This window comes from Phocoena sinus, chromosome 6 (assembly GCF_008692025.1).
Source record: "Phocoena sinus isolate mPhoSin1 chromosome 6, mPhoSin1.pri, whole genome shotgun sequence".
Lineage (NCBI taxonomy): Eukaryota > Metazoa > Chordata > Mammalia > Artiodactyla > Phocoenidae > Phocoena > Phocoena sinus.
This window is the reverse complement of record NC_045768.1, coordinates 108,541,750-108,552,510: the sequence shown is the minus strand read 5'-3', so window position 1 is coordinate 108,552,510 and position 10,761 is coordinate 108,541,750.

Here is a 10,761-nt window from a genome sequence, read left to right as displayed (position 1 = left end):
ACTGGATGTTTTTTTTTTTTTACTGAAGTATAGTTGATTTAGAATGTTGTGTTAGTTTCAGGTGTATGGCAATGTGATTCAGTTATGTGTATGTGTGTGTATATATATACACATATATGTATATGTATACACACACATATATATACAAATTTTTCAGATTCTTTTCCATTATAGATTACAAAATATTGAATATAGTTCCCTGTGCTATACAGTAGGTCCTTGCTGTTTATCTGTTTTCTATATAGTAATGTGTATCTGTTAATCCCAGACTCCTAATTTATCCACCAGAGGCTTCCCATCTTCCCTTTCACTACCCAGTTCCCAATTTTGTATCTCAGGGGCTCCAAAAACCACACTGGGAGAAATTGTCCTTGGTGGGGTGGGCAAGTGGGGTGCGAGACTGGAAAGGCGGGGAGCAGTTTTGTATCAGGGGGCGCCTCTGTGGCATCCTTCTCATGTCCTCTCTCTGGCCAGCAGTCGGGTCCGGGAGTCAGAACTCCGCACAACAGAACCGGGTCATAGCGTCCCCCTGAGGTGTTTATTACATCCACCACCACTGGGATTGTGCCAGACTCTGAAAAAAGGAAGCATTCTATGAGCAAGACGATGTGCTCCCTACCCTTGGGTGCTCAGAGTTCCAGTCGAAGAGCAGAAACCCCAGACCAACCTTTGGCAGGAATCACATGTCTTCTGTCTGCACGAGAACGGCCGGTCATGCTGGGCACACGCCCAGAGACCCTAGCAGACAGGACTGCGTGCGGTATGATGGGGTGTCATGGAGCCGGGCCATTCCGGGGCTGTGTTCCCCACCCTCTTTCCCCTCCAGAGTGACAGCAGAGCAGCAGTGAGCTCCACCTGCCAGGTCCAGGTGACAGCCTCTGCTTCTTAGCTCTTCTCCACAAGCCGCCGACGAGAGGTTCTGACTCCATAAGACACGAAGTACCTTGGAATTAACCTGTTGAGACAATAGTGCCTCCTGCACGTGCTGGTGGTTTGGTTTGGATATGAAACTGTGCAACTCAGACTGGGACTTGAACCCACGCGCCAGAACTCAAACCCAGACAAAATCCAAATTGGGACATGAATCCACGGTCTTTTAATTGAGATCACACACCTGGTCTCAGGACTTAGTGAAGCTCAGGCTCTTGATGTTGCAGAAAGAATTCAGTGAGAGACAAAGTGATAGGTAAGAAGTGGATTTATTCAGAGAGAAACACACCCACAGAGTGTGGCCCATCTCAGAAGGTGAGAAGCCCCCAAATATGGCATAGTTAGTTTTTATGGGCTGAGTAATTTCATAGGCTAATGAGTGGGAGGATTATTCCAACTATTTCGAGGGAAAAGCCTTCACAGGAAGATGGAAAATAACTGACTCCGTCAAACTTGAACTGAGGGAGAAGGTGATGTTTCCCCTTCACACTTGTAAGTGAAGGTCTGCTCGGGTGTGTGCCTGACCTAAAACCTTCTTGCTCCAGGCATGAAGATTCTCTGCTCTGTCTCCTGTCTCTCCCTGTCTCTGTCTCTGTCTTTTTCTCCTTCTACTCTTGGCCCACTCTCTCCTAGGTAAAGCAGAATCTTGGGAGGAGACAAGGTAATTATTAATAAATCCTGGGTTCTGCGGGCCTGGGGTCACCTAAGGCCAGGGCTGGCCTGAGCTCTTCTGGAAGATCATGGTCACGCCCTGACTTTCTGCTTCTGCCGTTGGTGAACTACCACACGGGGACTGCTGCTCCCACCTTCGATCAGGGCTTACAGGACACCTGGGGTGGGACCCGAGAGGAGTCTGATGACAGAATGGATGAGAGGCAGTGAGACAAGTTCAAGCATAAGGACTCAAGATGTTCCTGGGGCTGCCGGCCACCTGGCTTGGGTCAGGGGCCCTGATGCCATCAGGACTTATTAATGGGAGCGAGGTCATGTACTCATTCAGAATGGGCCTCAGTATCAGACAACCTGGATTTCAATCTGGGTCCTTCCGGAACTACATCTCAGCTTGGTGACCTTGACCAAGTCATTTAATTCCTGTTAGCCTCCATTTTCTCTTCCCTGGGAAAGGAGTAGTAAGGGAAAAGAATAAGAAGGGGGAGGAAGGAGAGGGGGAGGAGGGAGAGGGGGAGGGGAGGGAAGGGGGAGGGGAGAAGGAAGGGGAGGGGAGGGGAAGAGGAAGGGGAGGAGTGGGAGGAAGGGGAGGAGGAGGAGGGGGAGTGGGAGGAGGAAGGGGAGGGGAGGAGGAAGGGGAGGGGAGGAGGAAGGGGAGGGGAGGAGGAGGAGGGAGAGGAGGGGAGGGAGGAGGAAGGGGAGGGGAGGGGGAAGGGGAGGAGGAGGAGGGGGAGTGGGAGGAGGAAGGGGAGGGGAGGAGGAAGAGGAGGAGGAGGGGGAGTGGGAGGAGGAAGGGGAGGGGAGGAGGAGGAGGGGGAGGGGAGGAGGAGGAGGAAGGGGAGGGGGAGGAGGAAGGGGAGGGGAGGAGAAAAGATTGGAATAATAAGAGAAGTTACTCCCTAGGACGGTTGGGGACTTGAAGAAGCTAAAAAGTTCTTAACACAGAGCCTGGCACACAGTAACACTGGATAATTATTAACCCCTAGGTAAGCACTCAATAGGGACTAATTTTTTTTTTCAGATTAGTTATTGTTGCTGCTGCTATTAGTGTTGGAGCTGGCCCATTGCCCCCTGATTTCTGTCAAGTTCTCTTCTCACTGCAACAGGGCAGTAGATCAGGGTAGCAGCCCCCAGAAGCCCCTACAACTCACTAACAAAATGATTTATTCCTAGAGGTACCCACTGCTGGAGAGGACAGCCTTGTGGTCCAGCTGCTGGGGAGATACTCCCACAGCCAGCACGTCTCCCCCAGCCATGGCCACACCCCACCCTCACCACCTGCCTACTAGGAAACCACACGATTTGCGCACAAAGTCCTGGCCTGGGAGCCCGGAAGCTGGGATTTTCCCCACTCATACACAAACCATCTCTATGATCCTGGACACATCACTTCAACTCTTTGCACTAGGAAGGGTGGGCTGCATGTATCATGGTTCTTCCTATGAAGGAGGGTGCCAGTCTAGAAAGCAGCCTGGAGACAGTAGCAGATGCTACTGTTCATGACTAGCTTGGTGGCATCACAGACACACGGAGTGTCCCTTGGGCAGCGTCCTACCAAGGGCAGAGAGGCAGTGGACACATCCCCTCAGCAGGCATGAGGGGGAGGGTGCACTGTCTGAAGAGGATTTAAAAACGATCATAGGGACTTCCCTGGCGGTCCAGTGGTTAAGACTTCGCCTTCCAATGCAGGGGATGCAGGTTCGATGCCTGGTCAGGGAGCTAAGATCCCACATGCCTTGCGGCCAAAAAACCAAAACATAAAACAGAAGCAATATTGTAACAAATCAATAAAGACTTTAAAAATGGTCCACATCAAAAAACATAAAAATAAATAAATAAATAAAAACAATTATAAAGCCAACTAACAGCCAGTCTACTCTCTATTATCACCACATGCCAGCAATTCTAAACAATGCCAATGATAAAACACTTCTGGGGACAGGGAGGGGGTACCACTCCTATTGCCCTAGATCCACAGCTCCCATCTCCTAGCCTGTATATTTCCTAAAATGCTCCCTGTCAGCACCCACCCCTCTCTGTCTAGAATAATGTTCTTTTTCTCTGTGCCCCAGCTGCTGACGTCTCCCCCCCGCCCACTGCAACCACTGAGATCACCCAGACTTGAGAGCCTCAACCTTGAAAGCCCTAAGTTGCCCTCACCTTTGCTGTGCTCCCTCCCGGCTCTGTACCTGGCATGGAATCCTGACCAGCAAAAGAGAACATAAGCTTGAATGTTAGTTGTACCAACTCTGCCATCTTGGGCAACTCAGGTAACCTCTCTGAAACCTCAATTTCCTCAGCTGTAAAATGGGGATAATACATAGCACACACACTTGTGAATATTGACCAAGATACTGCACGTGCAAGCCTTTGAAAGGTTTACACAAGTTTGAGTTGCTTTTGTCTTGTTTATCCATCACCATTTTTATTATTTTGCTCAGCTCATTTCCTCTGAGCCACAGGACGTGGGTCGAAGCCCTGTGAACCTCTGCTCAGCTCTAAAGCTCGGTGTCCCAGGCACAGTTTTTCAGGCCTGCTCTGGCCAGCATAGAGACACCAGCAGCCTCCCCTCCCTGATTCTAGATTCCAAAATCCCATGAATGCAGCCTGAAACCAAATTCCCTTTGCAAGAATCGGTGACCACCAGTTTGAATGCTCCATCTACAGGAGGCACTTTTTCTTTTTCTCTGATGCTGTAATTAATCTTCATCCTCCCAAAACGGATACTTGTGTCACTGATTTTTTTTTTTTTTTTTCTTAAATTTGGCTGCATTGGGTCTTCGTTGCTGTGCGCGGGCTTTCTCTAGTTGCGGTGAGCGGGGGCTACTCTTTGTTGCGGTGCACGGGCTTCTCATTGCGGTGGCTTCTCTGTTGCCGAGCATGGGTTGTAGGCGCGCGGGCTTCAGTGCTTGTGGCACGTGGGCTCAGTAGTTGTGGCTTGCAGGCTCAGTAGTTGTGGCACACAGGCTTAGTTGCTCTGCAGCATGTGGGATCTTCCCGGACCAAAGTTCAAACCCGTGTCCCCTGCATTGGCAGGTGGATTCTTAACCACTGAGCCAATCAGGGAAGCCCTGATTTTTTTTTTTAATCTAAGGGCACAAACTTACATTTATTCCAGTTTGCCTTTGTTTTGTTAGATTTGGCCTCTCAACGCCAGTCTGTTGAGATCTTTCCGGATCCAGACTCTGCCACCCTGGCAGAAGGCAAGAAGCTCTTGGCAGGGAGTGGGGGGGCGGGGTGCGGGTCAAGCCTGAAACCTCCCCCAGGAAAACAGGGCGCCACAGGCCAGGCCCAGGGAACATCTGTGCCCCAGGCTCCACTCCTGGGATCCTTGCCTTCTGTTATGAGTGTACGTTCAGGGCAGTAATGAACAAATTACGAGGCAGAGGATGTTGGTATTTGAAACCTTCCATCTTTGCTGTCACCTTCCTTCTCCTTTGCTAGACCACCTACTGCCTCACTTTCAGCAAAGTTCATCCCAGAGTGTCCAAGGCAATTGACTCCATAAAGGGAATCTCAACTTCAAGACTCAACACGCTTTTTCTGGAAGGGTCAGAGAATATGCGTATTAAGCTTTACGTCCGGGCTTCCCTGGTGGCGCAGTGGTTAAGAATCCGCCTGCCAATGCAGGGGACGCGGGTTCGAGCCCTGGTCCGGGAAGATCCCACATGCCGCGGAGAAACTAAGCCCATGCGCCACAACTACTGAGCCTGAGCTCTAGAGCCCGGTTGCCACAACTACTGAAGCCCGCGCACCTAGAGCCCATGCTCCGCAACAAGAGAAGCCACTGCAGTGAGAAGCCCGTGCACCACAACAAAGACCCAACGCAGCCAAAAATAAAAAATAAGTAAATGTATAAGCTTTAGGTCCATGTGATCCCTGTCGCAACTACTCAGCTCTGCCTTTGCAGTGTGAAAGCAGCATGTTTCAATAAAACTTTATTTATAAAAACAAGCGGTGGGTAGGATTCCACCCACAGGGCTTGGTTGGCCAAGCTCTGCTCCAGGGGATGTTTCAGCCCCTTGGCTGACTGTGGAAGCCACGGGAAATGCCGAGGGCCAGAGAGCCTGGGCCAGGGTGTCTGCCCTCAAGGGGCTTATAATCTACATGTATTCATGATAGATGAATAAGTACACGAATGGAAACATTTCATGGTATCTATCAGTATCACCGCTGCTTTTCCATTCGCTCCTCGAATATCTGTTGTTGACCTGCTATGCGCCAGGCACTGCACTAGCCTGTGGGGGACGTGGAGGTGGAGCCCCCGCACTGCCCTTGGAGCCCCTCCTCCCACTACTGGCTGAGTGAGCAAGGCTTCTGGACTTCTACCCCAGGGCTATGTCAGGGATCACATGGTCAAGAGGGTAGAGGACAACAGCAAGAAGAAGCAAGGTCCCCAAGTCGCCCCATATACCTTCCTTCTTTATCCATCAGTGTGACTTTGGACCAGTCACTGAACTCCAAACCTCAGCTTCTCCTCCTAGTTAAGAAAAAAAATTATTAGGGTGCAATGGAGTCAGAACTATTCAGCAAAGAAAAAGTTCAAGTGCCACAACTGGAATACTAAAGCATGGACAAATGCTTCATGTGTACTGAAAATGTCAATTTGGGATTAAAAACATTTAAATGTCAAAAAAATAATAATATTTATCTCAAGGGATTTTATTAAGCTTAAATGAGACATTTTCAAGGCACAGGGCCTGACATATATTAGATGTTTAATAAGTGATAGTTACATTGATTCAAAAAATCTTCCTGGGCTTCCCTGGTGGCGCAGTGGTTGAGAATCTGCCTGCCAATGCAGGGGACACGGGTTCGAGCCCTGGTCTGGGAAGATCCCACATGCCGCGGAGCAACTAGGCCCGTGAGCCACAACTACTGAGCCTGCACGTCTGGAGCTTGTGCTCCACAACAAGAGAGGCCGCGACAGTGAGAGGCCCGCACACTGTGATGAAGAGTGGCCCCCGCTCGCCGCAACTAGAGAAAGCCCTTGCACAGAAACGAAGACCCAACACAGCCATATATAAATAAATAAATAAGTAAATTAAAAAAAAAAAAAAAACCTTCCTTATAAACACTATTCCTGACCATTCTATGCAATTCTGAGTCATGTTTACTCCTTCCAGGGCAAGAACGAAGCATTCGTTTTTTGTATTCATTTATTCATCTAACAAAAATAAAATTCTTGGCTACTGTGTGAATAGGCACACACACACACACAAAAAGGGTTGTGATCACCATCCTCTTTGAATTTATAGCATACTAGAAGTGATAAACCAAAAGTAAATAAAAAAGCAAGCAAATCAATAATCACAAAAATGATTACTTCATATCTTTCTAAATGTTTATTGGGTTATCATTTTAAAATGTTGCCTTGATCATTAGATTCTGTAGGAAAATCATAGTAAAATTGTCTTTATAAAAATCTATTCCCCCAAATATTTTAATGGAGCTTATATGACTTCACCAATTCTCACGAAATTGAAGTGAAAATTACTATTGCCTTGTACTCATAAAATATATTTTGGTGAAATTATCTACTCAGTTACCAAAAAAATCACAAAAATGGTAATTGCTTTGAAGGAAGGGTGTAGGGACACATTAATATATGTGTATATGTACATACATACATACATGTGTGTATGTACATATATACATAAGTGTGCATACGTAGTACACAACCTATGTAACCACACCCAGATCAAGATATAGGATATTTCCACCACCTCCAGAAGATTCTCTCTTGCCCCTTCTCAGTCAATAACCCCTTCTTTTACCAGCAGTTAGTTTTGCCTATGGTTGAACTTCATGTAAATGGACTCATACTGTGTGCAGTCTTATGTGCCTGACTTTCATTCAACACAATGTTTATAAAATCCATCCACTATGCTACATGTAACAGTAGTCCGTGCTTTTTTATTACTGTGCAGGTACCACAGTGTATTTATATACCAATTTCTTCGTGAATACTGACAGTTTCCAAACTGGCTGTGCCAGTTTAACTCCCATCAGCAATGTGTGAGAGTTCAGGTTGCCCTGCATCTTCACAAACACTTAGCATTGTCAGTCTTTACATTCTCAGCATTCTGGTGGGCGTGTCTACCGTCTCTTTGTTATTTTAATTTGCATGTCTTTAATGAGCATAATGCTGAGCATCTTTCACATGCTTATTGGCCACCTGGAGAGCCTGAGTTATGAAGCACCTGTTCATACCTCTGGCCAATCTTTTATCGGGCTGTTTGTCATTTTTTTATTGATTTGTAGGACTTCTAAAACATTTGAGTTGACAAATATGTCGACAGTAATGAAATGATCTTTATCTGCTTTAAAATCGAGCTCGACAGCCCTGGCACCATAGCTAAGCCATGAGGACGTCACTAAGTTAATGACGGAGCCCAGACAAGAGCTTGGGTCTCCTAACTTGTGTCGCCTATTCCTCGGAGTATTGTAATGTTCACACACGCAACCTTGATACGGGGAAGATGAGAGGGGATGTGGCGGAAAAATGAGCGCCACAAAATGCTATTAAATTGTTCCTTTTTAAAACAATGAACAGTTGAGTTGTCACCCTGGACCAGGTCCCGGAGGATGTACCTTACTTGCTTATCACCTCTCGTTATGATTAAATAAATAATCGTGACCTGTCCTGCAGACCAAGTCTAAATATCGATAGATCACGGGGCTGAAGGAAATCAATCCGTACCAAGGCAAAAACAACTTCATTTATGGAACAGTTCCTTCTGCTCTCTGTGCCAGACGCGTGGCCAGCCAGCTCTTCCCTTTCTGTCCTGCTTGCTCGGGGGAGCTGCACAGAGCACCCCGTATGGGGCAGTACTCTTTCCTGCCACCAGGTGGCAGACTCTGCCTGTTTTGCTCCCTCCGCAGCCTTCTGACTCAAGAGTCCACCGGGAGCCCCCGCTGACCACCGCAGGACGTCTTCTCCAACGTCCAGCTTAACAACCAGCTCCTTCGTGTCCTTTAAGGTCCTCATGGTCAGAGCGATACTGGGCATAGAGTCAGCATTCGATCAAAAGCACAATCGATGAATGAAAGCAGAGCCCCCTCTGTGCAGTGATTTCTCCGCAATGCTGTCCACTTTCCAGAGGGCTCTGTTTACAGAACATGACAGTTTACAGAAACGAGGGTCCCAGCCACACAGCAAGTGAGAGTCAGACCCCACATGAAAATTTAAGCCAAGGACCACAGCCATTAGTGTCCTAACCGTGGGTTGAGGGAGGGAGCAGAGCGGGCTGAGGCTCTTGCCCTGCTGGGTCTGACCCAAGCACAGGCCAGTGAGGAAGCCCCCTCTTGTCTGAAAACACTCACGCACCGATGCCTGGGTCTGGAAAGGCCCTTAGAAATCGTCACCACAGATGAGAAAACGGAGGCCCAGAGAGGGGAAGGGAAGCCACTAGTGAGGCCAGAACCCAGGAAAGGCCCCAGGTCTCTGAGAGGCAGCCCCGTGCTCCCTGCTCCACACCACGTGCATTTAGGGAAGGAGCTGGTCAAAATGATGGGCCACCATTTACATTTTTTAAATCTTTTTAACCGTGCCTGTTTGGGAAGGCAAATCTTTTAATTTTTAAATTAAACATTTTAAATTTTAAATTTTAAATCTTTAAATTTTAAATTTTAAATCTTAAAATTTTAAATCTTTCTAACCGTGCCTGTTTGGGAAAATTGATACGTGCCAACTTGTGTAGGACTAGAAATAAGTTGGACCGAAATTAAATGCATCCGATGATGGTCCAAAAGGGACTCGAGTCACTGAAAAGCCCCTAAGAGCTTTTGCTCTGAGCAGGTGAGAGTGACCGTGGGCAGGAAGACCCCTCCCACCCCATCCCCACCCCTCTGCGGGCGAGCAGGTAGAGCCTGTTCTCACCACCAGGGGGCGCGGCCTACCTACTTTTCCCGCTCGGGCGGGCGGCTGAGGTGTGTGCGCTTCTCCCATCCCCGTGGGCGGCGGTCTTTGCAGAGCCCAGACGACCCCTCTCGCCACTTTTCCACCAGTAGGAGGCAACATTCAACAACTTTTGAAAGAGTGGGACAGAAAACGAAGAGTGTGAACTTGGATATAACCTCACATCACACAGTAAGAACCAGAGAAATGAAATTGTACGTTGTTTAGTTTTGGGGTTTGGGGGGAATTTTTTTGCGGGGAGGGGAAGGGGGATTGGAAGGGGAGAGTATTCCAGTTTTGTAATGAAAGTCAATTTCTGACTGTTTAAGACATGGAAATCATTAGCAAATATAAATTGATAAGATGTATCAATTGGAGGTGAAGTTTTTTAAATTGTACGTTAAAATGTATATGAAAGGAAAGAAACTAACTTGCGGGGAAAAGGGGAAGGCAGAGCAAGTGTAATAGAAAGTCAGTGACGAGAACAGCACTGAAGTGTTATAGACTCAGATGCAGCCTCCCTGCTTCAGGCCCAAGTGTCACCTACTAGCTGAGTGATATTAGGAAAAGCATTGAACCTCAGTTACTCATATGTAAATGGAAAATAATAATCACTCAAGAGGCCATACATAAGTTCATGCGGTTGGCACCGTGTCATGGTATGAGTCAATAGATGTGGTATCTATTTGTTGATAATGAGAATCAATGACACAGGTAAGGTGTGTACCCAGATTCTGGTTCACAAGAGGTGAGAGGAGGCATGTTCCAGGGTACATAAGTGTTTTCTTATATAATAGTTCTAATTTTAATATGACCTTTGAAGTTCTCTGAATATGTATTTTTCATATCCATTTTTATACTTCAGTATACTTCTTCCTTTTATTTCACAATATAATGTTCAACTAGTTGAACAAAAAATCCAAAATCATTCTTTTGGAATGTTTCCTATGGAGTCAAAAATCACCACCAGGGGGCGCTGCCTACCTGCTTTTCCCGCTCGGGCGGGCGGCGGAGGTTTTCGACTCCATAGGAAACATTCCAAAAGAATGATGCTCTGACTTTTGAAGGTGTGTTTCAAAATAATGATGGAGCTCTAATTTGAGAATAGTCACTGTCAGCTGGCTGGGTATCACTTAAAGAGCACATCAGCTGCAACTAGTCAAGAGCAGCTGAAAAAGGTAAAGACAGCTTTAGGGCCACACCTGAGGGCACTGCCCCGAGCCTCACCTAAAGGCTTGCCCTTCCACTGCTTACCAGCCACA